The sequence below is a fragment of the Leopardus geoffroyi genome, chromosome C3 (genome assembly GCF_018350155.1).
Source record: "Leopardus geoffroyi isolate Oge1 chromosome C3, O.geoffroyi_Oge1_pat1.0, whole genome shotgun sequence".
NCBI classification, from domain to species: domain Eukaryota; kingdom Metazoa; phylum Chordata; class Mammalia; order Carnivora; family Felidae; genus Leopardus; species Leopardus geoffroyi.
The window spans coordinates 38,461,528-38,478,307 of NC_059338.1; the positions used below are offsets into that span (position 1 = coordinate 38,461,528).

At 49.2% G+C, this 16,780-nt stretch overlaps 1 long non-coding RNA gene across 1 annotated transcript in view; it reads right to left on the minus strand.

Annotated features, from left to right (window-relative positions):
* LOC123584860 overlaps window positions 1-12,131 on the minus strand; it is a 45,900-nt gene extending 33,769 nt beyond the window's left edge. Inside the window, exons 1-2 of the long non-coding RNA XR_006705709.1 lie at window positions 12,111-12,131; window positions 3,637-3,723 (exon numbers count right to left, since the gene is read on the minus strand). This is a non-coding gene — a long non-coding RNA (uncharacterized LOC123584860). The remainder of the gene's footprint in view (window positions 1-3,636; window positions 3,724-12,110) is intronic.
* Window positions 12,132-16,780: the final 4,649 nt, after the last annotated feature.

The following is a 16,780-nucleotide window of genomic DNA, read 5'->3' on the forward strand; positions in this document are numbered from 1 at the left end:
AAGTAAACCAGCCAGGTGCATGAGGTCCCAGGAGATGTTAGCGGAGCCTCAGTTCCAGGCTGAAAGCGGCGGATGCCCAAGTCCATGACTGCGACCTTGGTCTCTCTCACTGGGCAGACCTCCAGGAAATAAAAAGGAACTTTTCTTCAGGAAGTAATGAGCATCCCTGGAATTTCAGCATCTCCCGCGCACTCCCTGACTGCAGTTCTATGTCTCCAGCCTTGTACAGTGCGGTGGTTACCAGCCCAGCCCCCAGAGCTGGATGCTTGGGTTCATGTTCCGGCTGGCACCTTGGGCAGGTGCTTAACTTTACTGGGCTGCAGTTTCTCATCTGTCCAGTGGGGACGATGACTGACCTGATCTCATGAGGTCCTCGTAAGGAGGGAGTGAGTTGACAGTGAAGAGCAGCACATTTGCATGAGTAAGTGTTGCTGAAGTACCGACTTTTTTTTTTTTTTTCTATCATCCTTCCTTGCCAACCCTCCTGTGTTCCTCCCAAAACGGGTTCTCTGAATTCTAGAAATCCTGGCGGGCAGAGGACTGACATGTTCCCTGCTGTTATGGAATGTCTCGGGCTGAAGGTCATCTGTTTTAGGGCCATGGAACTTTCTCCTACGGCACTCACTCCCCTTGCAGGGACTCGTCACCTTGTTCTTTATGATTATTATTAATTAAAAGAACAAAGAGAATGGATGAGTATCGTACAAAACTTGAAATATACAGATAAGCAGGAAGAAATGAAAAGCACTTCAAATCCCACCATTCAGAGAGAACTGTGGTTAACATTTTAGGGTCTCTTTCTCGCTCCAGACTTTTCCCCACTCAATATATTTGTTGAAATAAATCTGTGTAGGTAGTGAGGCCAGGGGTCAGCATACTCAGCCTCAGGCCCTCCTCCGAGGCCCCCGTGGTTGGGTAGGGCACCAGGACCCTGTTGGTGGCTCTAGCCCAGGATCCAGGCAGGTCAGGGGCAGGACCTCTCTGCCTGATGCCAGTGTGCTCCCCACCCCCAGATGAGCCTGAAGCTGCCTTCTCCCAGCTCTGCACAGAACGCCCCATCTTCCACGGAGGTAATGATTTGTGTGGGACAACTGCGTCAGAAGGAAGACCCTCACGCAGCCAGCAGGCTCTGGGAATGAATTGGGCCTTTACGTGAAAAGCTGCTCCCTGCACACCCTAACTCCTGCTAACCTTCTCTGAAAGCTGACCACACCATCGCTAATAACCCAGATACTGAGCGGACGGGGTGGGGGCCTGCAGAAGGTCTGCAGCTTAATAACAGCTGGACAGTGTACTGGCAGACGTCAGGGTGACACTTTTCCAGGCTTTCTATAGACTCCTCCGAAACCTCGGGAGTGGAGTTTGCTTTCGCTCTCTACCATGAAATTTCTCAGAAATCTTAAAAACTATAATGGCCATGGGGCGCCTGGGTGGCTCAGCGGGTTGAGCATCTGACTCTTGGTTTCGGCTCAGGTCATGAGCTCACAGTTTGTGGGTTCGAGCCCCGCGTCGGGCTCTGTGCTGCCAGTATAGAGCCTGTTTGGGATTCTCTCTCTCCCCCTCTCTCTGCCCCTCCCCTGCTCATTCTCTCTCTCTCTCAAAATAAATAAACTTAAAAAAACTATAATGGCTGTCATTTATTGAGCATTTATTCTGTGCTGAGCCCTTCACAGAAATTATGTTGAATCCTCACTTCAGGTTTGCAAGGTAGATAAGGAACCTGAGGCTGAGGAAGGCCAGTGGCCTGACCCAAGCGCTGCCGTCTGTAAGAGTAGAGAGAGATTTAAACTCTGTCATTGAACTCTCAAACCCATGCTCTTGTTTCCATATAAAAATTAATATTTGGGGGACCCGGGGTGGCTCAGTTGGTTAAGCGTCTGACTCTTGATTTCAGCTCAGGTCATGATCCATGCTCGCTCGCTCGCTCTCTCTCCCTCTGCCCCACTTTCCTGTTCACACACTCTCTCTCTAAAAAATAAATAAATAAATAACAATAATGTTTATTTTATTCAAGTGACCTATGCCCATAGTTACAAATCAAACAGGGCTAGGGGCTGCCTGGGTGGCTCAGTCAGTTAAGCGTCTGAGCTCATGATCTCATGGTTTGTGAGATCAAGCCCCACATTGGGCTCTATGCTCTCAGTGTGGAGCCTGCTTGGGCGTCTCTCTCTCCCTCTCTGCCCCTCCCCCCCCAATAAATAAATAGATTGATTAAATAAATAAATAAATAAATATCAAACAAGGCTAAAAGACACAGCAGAAACCAGCCCCAATCTTCTCTGCTCCTCTGAGGCAACCACTTTCAACTCAGCAGCAGCTTTTCTTCTGCTCTTAACTCCAGGTTTCAAAATATTCACCTAAATTCTATTTCTTATATATTATTATTATTATTGTTATTATTATTATTATTACCTTTTTAAAGTATGCTCCACACCCGGTGTGGGGCCTGAACTCACGACGCTGAGATTAAGACCAACCAAGCCAGCCAGGCACTTCTTATGTATTATTTCTGAGAACAAGTAATCCCCCACCTCATTCCCATTTCTTAGTTTCTTCTACTTAAAGCAATTTCCTCTAATTCCTTTAGTGGATCTATCGGAGGCCCGGCGATCATTTCCCACCACTCACCTAGGTAAATGTGTCAGCCCTTCCCTTCTCCTCGAGGTCCTGGGAGCCTCTCCTCTCCAGAATGGCCCCTCCCTCTTAGCCCCGAGACTCCCCTCTGATTTTCCTTTGCTGAAGCCCCTGTTTCTGTGTGCCATGGATTTCTCTTTCATGATGAGAATGGTTTCTGAGTCCTACATGTCTGAAAAGGTTATTCTTTAATTTTCCCTTCGCATTTGATTGATTTGGCTGAGCATAAGATTCTGGGTTGAAAATCATTTTCCTTCCGAATTTGGAAGGCATCCTTTCATTATTTTGTATCCGGTGCTTCCGGAGAGAAGTCTGATGCCCCTCTCACCCCCCCCCCCCATTCCTTTGTCTCTTAAGTGTTTTTCTTTTTCTGGGGTTTCCCAGACATTCACTTTATCCTCCGTGTTTGAAAGTTTGATACTGACGGTCTCCGGTGCGGACAGTTTTTTTGTGAATCATGCTGGGCACCTTCTCCTGAGTTTTTAACTCTTCTTATCATATTTTAAATTTCCAAGAACTCTTTCTTCTCTGTTCCTTTTTCATGGAATTCTATTTCTGTCATATTTCCCCGAGGTTACTAATTTATAAGTTCTTTTCACAAAAAAAAAGTCAGGTTCTTCTGCTTGCTATATGCTATTTCCTCAGAGTTCACCCCCTGTTTTCCGCCCTGTTTTGACCTCTTTCATTTCAAATGTCTGGTGACCCTTCATATTTAAGAGAAAGACAGGGTTACAGTCCAGCTGACTTCATAGTAGGGTGACCAGATGGCTCAAAGGCTGTTTTCCTGAGACTCCTCATACAACATTTTATGAAGGTCTTTTCCTAGGAGTAGGGGGTAGGGGGTGAGGAAGAAACTCAATCTACCCAGAGAAGAATATTCCAGCTGCCTGCATGGAAGGGAAGTGACACCGAGCTGCTGGGGTTCTGGGAGCAGGCAGGGAATCTGACGGCCCATCATTCATTTATAGTTTTTAATTAATCTCCCGGTTTCCAAGCTCCTACCTCCCTGTCACTTTCCGCGGGGACCAGTGTCCTGGAGTCCAGAGCACCTTCAGTTCAGCTTCTCCGGATAACAACTTCTGGTCTCTCCTGGGGAAAAAAGAGTCAGCCGTGGCTTCCTGCGTCCTAGCGCTGCACCTTGCTCCTGTCTTCTGTGGTACCCAGTGCCTTTAAAAACACCCAGACTTCGGAGGTTCTCTGGGGCTCCTTGGCCCACGTGTCATCCTGTGCCTCTCCTGCCTCCGTGTGGATTGTCACTTTCTCAGCTCTACTCCATCAGAGACCACTCCTCTACCCACCTGCCCATCTAGCAAATGTTTGCAGTCTTCCCTCCCGGGTGGTCTTCTCATTCTGGCTCAATGCCTTTGTAAGGCCGCTGTTAGTGGTCGTTTGGGAAGAAAGGGTAAGTGAAGTGGGATCTAGGAGGCTGTATCAGTTATCCATTGTTAAATAACAAATCATCCCCAAAACTATTCAAATGACAATAGTTTTGGAGCACCTGTGTGGCTCAGTTGGTTAAGCGTCCGACTCTTGATTTCAGCTCGAGTCATGATCTCACAGTTCATGAGTTCGAGCCCTACATCAGACTCTGTGCTGACGGCATGGAGCCTGCTTGGGATCCTCCCTCTTCCACTCTTTTTCTCTCAAAATAAAGAAACGCACATAAAAAAAATGATAACAGCTGGGGCGCCCGGGTGGCTCAGTCAGTTAAGTGTCTGACTTTGGCTCAGGTCATGATCTCATGGTTTCTGAGTTCCAGCCCCGCATAGGAATCTGCGCTGACAGCTCAGAGCCTGGAGCCTGCTTTGGAGTTCTGTGTCTCCTTCTCTCTCTGCCCCTCCCCTGCTCACACTCTGTCTCTCTCTCTCTCCCTCTCTGTCTCTCAAAAAAATAAACATTAAAAAAAAATTTTTTAATGACAATAGTTATACTGTTTTTCATGATTCTGTGGGTTGATTGGGTGTTCATCTGCTGGTTTCACCTGGGCTCACTTGTGAAAGTGCATTTAGCGAGTTGGTTGGGTTGGAAAACACAAGTTGGCCTTGTTCCTATGTCTGGTGGTTGGTGCTGGCTTTCGGCTGGGGTGCCTCAGTTCTCCTCCACTGGTCCCTCACCTTCTAATAGGCTAGACTAGCTTCCTTGAGGGGTGATCTCAGGGCAATGTTCCAAAAGACTAAAGGCCTTCATTTCTTTTTCTATAAAATGTGTTTTTGGGTATAATAAATGAAGACGTGTAAAATCCAAAGCAAGTGTTCAATATTAAGCGATTTTTCCGGGAAAACATCACATCTCCAATTAACTTAACCACTGAAAATGGAAACTGAGGAATAAGACTAATCTAAGTCTGAGCTCCTTACAGAAATAATCTTACAGGGCTGTCGCGAGGGTCCAAAAAATTCAAACAGATAACGGATCGAGAAGAATGCCTGACACGTCGCACATGTTCATTAGTGTTTCGTGTGTGTCTCTACTTTCTTAGGCGGAGGCACCAAGCATAGCCGGGCTCTGATAAGCAGCCACCAGCGAAGTGAGCTGGTTTGCACCTCGTCTGCATTACGGACACTGCCAGTGTCGGCAGGTGGTCCACGTGTCCTGAGGCCCACGTGAATGCTCCAGGCCACCCTCTGGGTTCCAGCGCATCAAGAAAACCCCTCACGCCACACCCAGGAGCAGGCAGAGAAGGGGCAGCCTTGTCTAGCCACTTGCAGTGACTTCTGCTCAAGGAGGTCACCTGCTATTCCCTGACAGATGCTTTCTTGTTCCACGTTGCTGCCCGCTAGAGTCAACTTCTAGGGCTAGAGCTTCTCTGCACATGGTGTTGTATAGTTTTTAAGGGGGAAAAAAAAAAACCCAGCAGAACTGCAATGCCTCAGCTAATTCTTCCTCTCTCTGAAGTTTAATTCTAGACCATCTTCCTCCTCTGGGATTCAAAGGTCTCAGAGAGAAGAGGGTTCACCCAAACTCTTGACATATTTGCCGCGGACCTATTCCTGGGGAGGGTTGTGCAATACCCTTGGAGAGGGGTCAGAGAGCGGCCTGGAGCCTGACTCAAAAACATCCTGGGAAATTCGGTGGCAAGCAGAGATTTCTGGAGCCTGTCACGCCCCTGTGAGGTCTCTGTAAACCCAGCACAGGCACCACCTTTCCCTAAATGGAGGGCTGTCCCTCCACTCCTCCCTTCACCCCCCCCCCATCACTGGTCAGTGCTGACCCTCTAGTGAGGGCCTGGGGAGGTAGCCAGGCCCGGGACAGCTGGGGCCAGGGTCCCCCAGTTAGCTGGTCTCTGCAGAGGGCCCCTTCCCCATGCCTCTCACCACAGGGATTCAGTGACTCACTCTGAAGAAGGCACATAAATTTCTTCCTAATAACACACTTGTCACTGAACCATTCCAACAATTTGGCATGGCAAGAGATCCGGCTCCAGGCAGCAGGGCGGGTAAGTCATATTCTGTTTATAAAGTGTTTCCCGCCGAGGGCTGGAGAGGGGCGAGGACCACCAAGCCCATGTCGCACATTCCCTGCACAGCTGGAATGATTAGGTCCATTTTACAGGTGAGGGACGTAGTGACTCAGCCCCTCAGGCCCCGTGGGACAGACTCTGCTCCTCACCCCCAGCAGGCAGCACTGGGGAGGGGCCGTGATGGTCGAGAGCTCGTGTTTGAATCCTGGCTCTGCCACTTCTATCTGAGCCGGGCCACCTTCGACGGGTTCCTCAATCTGCCCAGCCTCCCCTTTGCTCATCTGCGATATGGGCATGAGACATAATTTGTGAGGCTTCTGTAAAGACGCAGTGAGGTACGTAAGGTAGAGAACTTTCAGCATGGCACCAGCATGCAGCGAGTGTTCTCAAGTGCAGCTGTTGGCATTACAGACTCCAGTCAAGTGTCACGTGCCTCCCTCTGGCTCATGACCACCCCACTGGGCTTCGGGTTGTCCCCTCCTTCGGCACTCCACCCTCTCCTGCTCTATCGTGAGTGAAGACAGGTGGCCACTCCTATATTATATTACTTAATACTCTACTAGGATTTGAGGGAGGTGGTATTATCCACATTGACAGGGGTAGAAACTGAGGCCTGGTGAGTTTGGGTGACTTCCCCGAGACCACCACTAGGGGCGTGACAGAGCCAGGATTTGAGTTCACTCTTCCAACAGAGTAGCTCCCAGGGGAAGCCTGCGATCAAGGACCAGCTGCACATGGGAAGTTCCCAACACAGCCGAGTATTTTTGTTCCTGCATTCTTCCCAGGCAGTTTACTCTCTGGACTCTGGACAGTTGCCAAGGAGGTGCGAACAAGAAGGCAGAAAGAGGACGTCCTTCGGAGGGTGCAATGAGGCAACAGGCCTGTCATTTACTGAGCCCTTGCTATGTGCCCTCCATGCTATCAGCTGTATGTGCCCGTTAATTCACATACACTCCAGTGAAGTGGGCCTAGTGCAGCTCCTACCGTAAAGGGGAAAATGAGGCACAGAGTGGTCAGGTCACTTGCCCCAACCTGCACCTGGGTGTCCACCTGTGCTGTTAATCTCTCCACCTGCTGCCTCCCATCAGGGTGGCACAAAGTTGGGCCACGGCACTCAGTTTTGGAAACCACATCCAGGGTGAAGGACCACCACCCACGACCATGGGCAGAAGGGCCAGGTCCTGAGTCCCTTCAGGCCTCTCACTAAGCATCCTTGAGTTTCTGTGTGCTGCGGGGAGAAGGGGGATCAGTGAGGGGCATCTCTGCTGCTTCCATACGTGGGCGGGGGACAGAGGGGGCTTCAGCCCGGGCAGCGTTCTCCACACCTCAAAGCTACATCTGCGAGTCTGCAATGGAGACAGACTGCATTAAACAGAAAGGCAGGCCCCGGGGGTCCACAGGGTCCTCTGCCTCTCCCCTGACGAACCTTGTCCCACCCCACCTCCCCGAGGAGGGGGGGCCCTCTCTCTGAGAGTGGGGGCTCTGCCTCGCCCTGCTCTGCACCTCCATCGCCCAGCACCGTGCCTAGCCCTCAGCAGGCATTTGTTGACTGGCTGACGGATGAATGGCTGGCTGACAAAAATCACTGCCAGCCCCAGTGATAAACAGAACCAGTGTGGCAGGAATTTGCTGGGTTGTTGAAGGGTGAGGGATCCAGATGGCTCCCCAGACAGCTGTGGTGTGGAGAGCCGAGGCGGGGCGGCACAGGCAGGCTGGACGGAAGGAACCACAGACTCCAATGGCACTGGTTCAAGTGGGTTGAGGGCTGGCCGCCAACCACACAGAGCAACAGGCTGGCCAACTGTGTCCTGGGCCTGTGTCGCATGGTATCAGGGCTGCTCCAGGGCGTCTGCCCTCAGCACTGCCTCCCCTGCCGTCACTGACACGCAGAGCCCTCCACGGGTAGGGGCTGGGAGGCAAGGGAAATCATCTGGACTGGCAGTTCCTAGATCAAGTTGGATCCCTGCTCACTGTGTCCCCCCGCCTGGCTAGGCAGGTGACCTTGGGCCTGTCTCTCCGTCTGTGGCTTCTTCCCTCACACCTCACCATCTATACAATGGAGATGTGTCTACCCCACAGGACATGCTGTGGATGAGAGAGCCCAGAACTTGAGTAGTCCTTTCCCCACCCACCCTCATCATAGCGGAAGACCCTAAGTCTGCGGAGAAGCCACATCCCTCAGGCGTCTCCTCAAGCGAGGACTTTCCACATCCGCAGCTCAGAGCCCAGGGCTTCTCCAAATTCCTCACCTCCTCCCTGCCCGCCCTCCAGCCCCAGAAGTGGGCTTCCCTGTGGAGCAGTCCCTGACACAGAAAAGGAAACAATTAGCATAATCACTAATTCAATTCTCTCCACTCTCTTCTCTGTGAAAATAATTTGCTCCTCTAACAGCCACCAGGCCAGGGAGCCGGTGAGGCTCAGGGAATTATGGAGTCTCAAGCTAATTAAGTGGAAGCCACTCTCCCCGCTCCAGGGAACCAGGCTCTGGGCTCCTGCTGCTCTGAACATATCACATTAAACTCAAAAGCAGCCTCTGGAAAATGTGAAGAAGGCACGGACGGATGTGAATGACAAAGATGATCCATCAGAGGGTTGGAAAATGAGGCGGATGTGAGATTAAAGGTTAAGGCAATTGAAGTCTTTAGCCCAGAGGGGAAAGAAATGAGAGGCAGGCAGCCTTACCATCCCTTCCTGGGTTGTAGAAAGAATATTCCCCTTGGTTCTTTCCCTCCTCCAGCCTGTGTTCTCTGGTCCTCACTCCCTTTACCACACTCATCTTTGTGTTCTATTTACTTGTCAGTTCACTTTGACCTTTACTGAGCCCCTACTCTGTGCCAGATAGCTTGTCAGGTTCTGGAGATGAGAAGACAGAGTCTCTGCTTTGCAGGTCAGGTGGGAGAAATGGATCCATACTACCTGTGCTGTGGGACCCCAACCACCCGTACTACGGGACGGGGAGTGGGAGGGGGGGCTATAGGGCTGTGGGGCCTGTCTCAGACCTCAGAGGTAGGAAGGACCAAGGCCAGGTGCTATGGGAGCTCAGGGGAGAAGTGGCCACTCAGCCCTGTCCTGGCTTCAGGAATGGCTTCCTGCAGGAGATGATGCCCAAATGGAATCTTGAAGGATGAATCAGTGAACCAGGTGAGGCAAAGGGGGGAAAGGTATTATGGGCAGCAGAAGCAGCCGGGCAAAGGCCCAGGACATAAAATGCAGAGTGTATACAGGCAATGACAAACGGTTGGACTTTACCAAAGTAAAAAGTAGAGACTGATAATGGTTGGACCCATGGCCAGAGTGCCAGCCAGGGCCCAGATCCCAAGGCCCTGAATCCTGTGGGAATGTGGCTTTATCCAGAAGCAGCACTACTTAAGAGTGTTTGGAATAGCACAGGGTACGTGCAGTATTGATAGACATCCCTCCAACCCAAATAAAAGGTGCTTCTTTGTCAAATACGTTGCATGACGTTGAGTTAAACCAGTGGCTCTCAACTGAAGGGCCCTTTGCAAAAGGGGACATATGGCAATGTGTGCCGATGGTTTCAGCTGTCTTAATTCAAGGTGGGGGCGCGACTGGCATCTTGTGGGTGGAGGCCTGGGGTGCCGCTCATCATCCTACAGTGCATGGGACAGCCCCTACAAAAACCTCTGCCCCACCCCCGCCCAGGGTTTCCACAGCCTGTAAACAGGCCCCGCCGGGTCATCCTCTCTGCACTGTCGTGGTCTGTTGGCTGGCTGGTGTGCCCACTGCACTGTATGGGTCTGAATGTCTGCATAGCCAGTATTTTGGGGAGGGAGGAGGAGAACACCTGGGAGAAGAGGGTGTTTTAGGGTTGGGTGGAGAGGGTGGCTGTGGGTGGAGCCTGGCTCACGGGGGCTACCCCTGGTGGCGGGGTTGGTGGGTGATTCTAGGGGGTCCTTCCATCCCAGCAGCTCTAACTGACAGCTGCTGGGGGTGTGGGAATCAGACGCAGCCCTGAGGAGCTGGCCAGATCAGAGTCAGGGATGTGTTCTGTGCTGGGCACAAGGGGGGCACTCGAATGAGCATGCCCTATGGCCGGGTTTTCCTTCCCTGTTTTATTTTTCTCCCTAGCTCCTTTTAGCCTGTTTTTCAGTTTATTTGCCTGTCTCTTCTCCTCACTCCCTTCCCCACCTCAGAATGTTGGCCGCATAAAGCAGGGCGTTTTGTCTTTATTGTTCATTGCTTTATTCCCAGGATCTAGAACAGTGCCTGGCACATAGTATGTGCTCAATTAAAATGTGCAGAAGCAATGAATGTCTGAATGCACCCTCCTCCCCCCCGCCCCCACCCCTAGCTATACAACTCAGAGTGCCTGAGTGCTGACACCCGTCTACCACATGTGATTCCTCCCCTTCTGCAGCAGCAGGAAATGGGGGAAGTCCCAGGGAGCCTACCTCCTAAACCATGAAGAATCTGCTCATTGTTTATGATTTTAATTCCAAAACTGCTTTGGGGGAAGACGCGGGGGCTTCACACGCACACCCTAGATATTCCCCGAAAAATCTGGAATTATGGACTAACCATTAGCTGAGGGAGGACAGAGCAGGCCAGGATGATGCAAAAGCCCAAGCAAGCTGGCAGCCAAATGAAGTTATAGCCAGTTGACAGGACAATGGCATGAACAAAGGCCTCACTGCCTCCTGGATCGGTTGCCAAGCATTGTGACACAGGGCTAATCGCATCTGAGCACACCGTGCAGCACAGGAGTGGCCTCGGGGCTGGCAGGGCTCCAGTCACTGCCACCTTGCCTGAAGAAGCCCATTCATCACAGTGCGGGGCCAACAGGGTGCACCCTAATTACACACAGGGAGCGAGGACCAAAGTCGGGAGAGCAAGTGCCTACTGGTCCCCTTGGAAACGAATGCAAGAAAATAAAAAGCCATGGGTGGAAGTAGATGTTCGAGTCTAGCCAGGGTTGCCGGGGAATTTCGTGTCCATGGGGGGCTGTTTACCTCCAAGGCTGTGGCCCAGGGGGCTTTGGTTAAGCTCAGGCTCATGTCCTTGTCTGTGGGCAAAGATTTTAGAAACCTGGGCTCAAATCCCGGCGAGCCCTCCAAACTGGGGTTTCAGGCTGCAGTGGCCGGAAACCTGGTGCGCATTTTGAGCTCTGTGGCCCCAGGCAAGTCCATCCATAAGAGGTGTGGATGCACGGAGAGGATTTATCTGCTCTGCTAACCTAACAGGTTGATTGGGAAAATTAAAACCATGGGGCCAAAGGAAAGGCCTAGGGAATCATAAGGCCTGGAGTTCAGGAAGGCGTGGAGGGATGCAGCCATGTTCCCCACCTGCCCCAGGGAGGGGAATGTGCCTAGGAGACAACAGCCAACCCCTTGAGGGTGACCTTTAGTTACCTGTGGAAACCAACTGGCTTTTTCATGGCACACCCGTCATCTGCAGGGGAGATGCCTTTTCAGAGCTCGGGGTGGTTCTTAGAATTGCATTTAAGGCTCCTTGATGGACAATGTGGTGGAGGCCCGTAGGCACACAGTTCATTTGGGTTATTCTGAATGATTACTTTAGGCAGATAAATTTATAATCAGCTAATAATCACATGGCATTTTCCATTTTGTAAAGTTCACACAAATTTAATCTTAAACTAACACCAAAAGATTGGCATTGTTATGCTTATTTTACAAAGCATAATTTTAAAGGATCAGAGAGGGTGGGTGAATTTCCTAAAGCCACACAGCCAGTTTGTATCAGAGACAGGCTTTGAGTCCAGGCTTCTGATGGCAGGTTAGTTTGGTGCCCGCCGTATAGACACAACTGTCTTTCCTTCCGGAGTGTCCTCTTCTCCTTCTTTTTTAGGATCTTTCATTTGGGGCCCACTTTTGTTGTTTGCATTGCTTAACCACCTTCCCTGACAAATCTAAGCAGAACACTCTTTCTGAAGGGGACAGTCTGGAACACAGAATTCTCCCTGGGAAAAGCTGAGCCTGGGCAACTTTCTGAGCAGGTGCTATTCCACTGGGGTACTGAGCATGCCAGGGCACCTTACCTCATGTACACCACACTGCCCTGAGGACTGCAGACACGACTATTCCAACAGCTACAGTCGCTGAGAAGATGGCAACAGTAGGTCTCCCAGGCACGAGATGATGGACACTCTTTCTCCTTAAAATGACTCCAGTGCATCTACTCCCCTGTGGAGAGCTCGTGTCTAGGTTTTGGAACACTGGGAATAAAACAGACAGAAGAGAACTTTAGTTTATAATAAAAATTACTGTGCTGTCTGGTTTTTAAATGACATTTCACATATTACTAACCATGCTCACATTGTTACCACATGTAATCCTTACAATAGCCCTGTGAGTGGAGTTATAACCCTTGGAGGTATTACAATTCCCATTTTAAAGACTGAGGACACCGAGGCTTAAAGGGGCATAGATTACTTGTCCAAAGTCACAGGGCTGATACATGGTACAGATGGACCAAAGACCTGGTTCTGCTGCCCACAAGTTCAGGGCTTTACACAGATGGCAACATTTTTTTTTTACTTTCCATGGGTGAGAAGTTCATTAACAGTAAATTCAAAGGTTGATTAGAGCTAGGCACTTCTAATGGGGATCCCTTTAAATTCCTTGTAATATTATTACTTACCTCTTCTCCAAGAATCATAAAATCAGGCTAATGATACCTAATCAACACCTGTCACAGACCCACGATCGGGTTCCTTAGCAGGTGTTATATGGGGACAGAAGGCCATGGATTAAGAAACTCATCAGTCATTGCTTGAGGTTTGGTGCGTGGGCGCTGCCTGGGACTCTGCCTTTAGAGATTTCAGCCCGGCTAGTGTTACTTCAACAAGTATTCACAGAGCAGCACCAGGTTTCTTGCCTGGATGCCCACAAAACTCAGGATAAATGTGTATCACAGTCTGTCTTTGAGGAGTTTACAATTTGGTAGGAAGGTGAGGTTTGTTATGAAATTTTGAATGGCAACGTACAAACCAGAACGGAATTAAGTGTGCATCTGTCTGATACGTAGTCTGAGAAGGCTTCATGAGGGAAGTAGGGCTTGAGTGGGTCTCAAGAATAGGTAGGACTTGGAAGGGGAAGAGGAGGAAGGTTTTCCATTCTGGTTGAGGATAAAGTACGAACAGCAGATGGGGTGTGGGCGATGCATGGCTCCTAGCACTCTGGCCACTGTGCACACATCACCTAAGTCATGGGAGAGCCAGGTTTCAATCTCTGAGCCTTTGTACCTGCCATTTCCTCTTCTGAAAAGACCTTTTCTCCCTTGCTTTCTTGTTCCTGTCTCTTATGCCCCATCTACCTGTTAACACTGGTCAGTTCAACCTCCCTTCTGTTATGAGACCACCTCCAACCCCCTTGCAATGCTTTGCCTTCCTTTTCATGGCCCTGACCATGTGGCATGATAATGTGTTTGTAAGTCTGTGATGCTTGAGAACAAGGATTCCCTTCTCTGATTAATTTTTGCATGGCCATTTATTGAACAAATACAAATGAAAGATGGAAATGCAGATCGAATGAGTGAATCTGCAAGAAGAATCCTGCTACGGGACCATACGGGCTGACACCCAGAACCAGTGGGACCCTGGGCCATTGCATGTATGATGTCTAATAAGTCTGAATTAATGATTCTTCAATGAATGAATGGTTGCTAGATCGGCTGAGTTTTATATATACATCATGATGAAAATCCACTATCACTATTCAGATAACCTGGTTGATGTTTTTGTTTTGACCTTATTTCCTTAAAGTCCATGAGGCTAAGACCTGAAGGATTAGTCGGCTTAAATCCAGGGAAGGGTCAAAGCAGGCAGAGCCCCCAGGCAGTGGCCGGAGGGAAGGGAGACTGAGGGCTGAGCTCAGAATTTAGCAACAGCCAGCAGGTGACAGGCAGAGCCTGGAAAGGCAAGAGAGGGGCTGGAGAAGTGAGCAGGAGCCAGACCAGGAAGGGAATTCAACTCATTCCTGAGGACAATGGGGCACAATTAGACCTTTAAGCAGGGCGTGTTATAGGATTATTAGTTTTTCTTTTTTTTTTTTTTTCTTTTTTAAAAGACAGAGAGAGAAGAGAGAGCGCGTGCATGCCTACAGCAGGGGAGGGGCAGAGAGAGAGAGAGAGAGAGAAAGAGAGAACCAGAATCCAAAGCAGGCTCCAGGCTCCAGTCTCTGAGCTGTCAGCACAGAGCCTGATGTGGAGCTTGAACCCATGAACTGCAAGATCGTGACCTGAGCCAAAGTCAGCCGCTCAACCGACTGAGCCACCCAGGTGCCCCCTAGTTTTTGTTTTAAAAAAAGAGGACCCCGACTGAAATGGAGAGAGTGCACCAAGGCAGAGCAAGACTTAGGACCCAGAAGACTGGATTTCAGGATGCTACAGCGACCTGACTGTGAGCTGAGGAGGCTGTACTGGGGGTTGGCTGTGGGGATGGAGAATAGCAGACGGGTTTGTGAGCTGGACAAGCAACAGCCTGGCCTGGCAAGGGGCAAGGGGTGCTGGTGACGCAGGTACAGGATGAGAATGCTAAGGAATGTGGCTCAGGAAGCCAGGTGGATCCCAGCTGAGATGAGGGACTCTGGAGGAAAGGTACAGTTGGGCTGTAAGGGATGAAAGAATGCGTTATTTCCAGAATTTGTCTATACAAAGGCTTTGCTCTCAGTCTAAATTGTACGCTATAGAGAGACGTAGCTATACAGAGATATTGATATATTATGCTTTCTCAATTAACATATACTTTCCTATGTTATTACAGATGCTTCCTAAACATTACTTTTAATGAGGAACAAACTGTGAATAAATATTCAGTTATACAGCAAGCACAGGCCAGCAGCCTAACCAACAGACCTTCCAGGATGGCCTGTTCTCCCCACAGTGAGTGACACAAAGAACACAAAGAGAGCCGACAGTTACACCCAGAAGGCCCTGGGAGGCTCTGCACCAGCCAGGGCGGAGTCTCCGTCACAGGCACATAGCCTGCAAAAGGTGCAAGGGACCCAGAGAGCAGTCTTGGGCTCAGCAGATGAGGGGGAGATCCAGGACATGAAAGTCTGAAGAAAACATCTGGAGGAAGCTCAGAGGAGAAAATGAGACTGTGTCTTTGAGGGCATTTTGTAATCTCAGAAGCTGAATACAAGTTTAAGGGGCTATCATTCATTATTACTCACATTCAGAATCACCAATTCAAAACCGACAGAAGCTTTCCTAATGTTCATCTATAAAGCAGCAGGGGTACAAAGGAGACTTTTTGCTACACTTCCCTTTTGCATCTTTTGACTCATTCAACAGTAATTTTAAAAATCACATCTATGCAAACCAATTTTATCTGTTTATTAACAGTAGTGATGGAGAAACAAGTCAGGTCAGGAGAAACAAGTCAGGATTTTTCGACTTGTCCAGAAAGAAGTCACATAAAGAAAGGTAAGGGCTGCATCTCACAGTGGCTTTATTCATTTGAAAAGCATAATGCCCATTCCAAGAATAACACTAAATAATCACATGCTGAGTTAAGACAAAATGAGCCACAATAGCTTTAGGGGAGAAGGGCATGGCATTAATGTACAGGACTTATATTCCAGTTGGGCTAACCCTTTTGCTGCCTCAGTTTGTTGATCTGTAGGATGGGTATAACAAAACCTACCACGAAGAATCATTATGAGACTCAACTAGGATAACTTCTGTGAAGGCAGCTAGAACCAATGACCTGCAACTCTATCCATGTCTGTTCATCGAATCTTAGAAATAACAATTTTGCCTGATTATTTTTTATTACATAGTAAGTTGTTTCTGGAAATAAGCAGTGTAGGGCTAGGATGGGGTGACCAACCCTAGGTGAGGGTTCAGGTTTGCCCATGACTGTTCCTGTTTTATATCAAAATCCTATAACTCAGAAAATCCCTCAGTCCTGAGCAAACCAAGAGGTTGGCCAACCTAGCAATAATGGTCATCAATGATGCCATCCAGAACCAAGTTATAGGGGCACATGGGTGGCTCAGTCGGTTAAGCGTCCGACTTCAGCTCAGGTCATGATCTCATGGTTCCTGAGTTCCAGCCCCATGTCAGGCTCTGTGCTGACAGCTCAGAGCCTGGAGCCGGCTTTGGATTCTGTGTCTCCCTCTGTCTCTGCCCTTCCCTTACGCGCACTGTCTCTCTCTCTCTCTCTCTCAAAAATAAATAAACCTTAAAAAAATTTAAAAAGAAGAACCAAGTTACATTCTTTCTTTCTTGTTTTGTTTTTTTTTTTAAACTTGGCCCTTCTGACTGTTGCTTATTGCCTCATGGTTGCAAGATGGCTATTGCAGTTCCAGTCATCATGTCTGCATTCCAGGTAAGAAGGAAAGGGAATTGGCAAAATGGTCAAAGGCTCCTCTTAGAGAGGTCTGCCTTATTCTGGAAAGAAAGCTTTCCTCGAAGACTTGCACTTATATTTCATCGGCGAGCACTGTTTCACAAGGCCACTTCCATCTGTGAGAGTAGCTGGGAAAACTGAGTACAGTTGACCTTTGAACAATGTGGGGATCAGGGGCACAAAGTCCCTGTGCAGTGGAAAATCCATGTATAACTGTGATACCCTAAAAACCTCACCTCTACTGTTGACGAGAAGGCTTATCATTAACATAAACAGTAAATCAATATGCATTTTTTAAAGTTTATTTATTTATTTTGACAGAGACAGAGATAGTGTGAGTGCAGGAGGGGCAG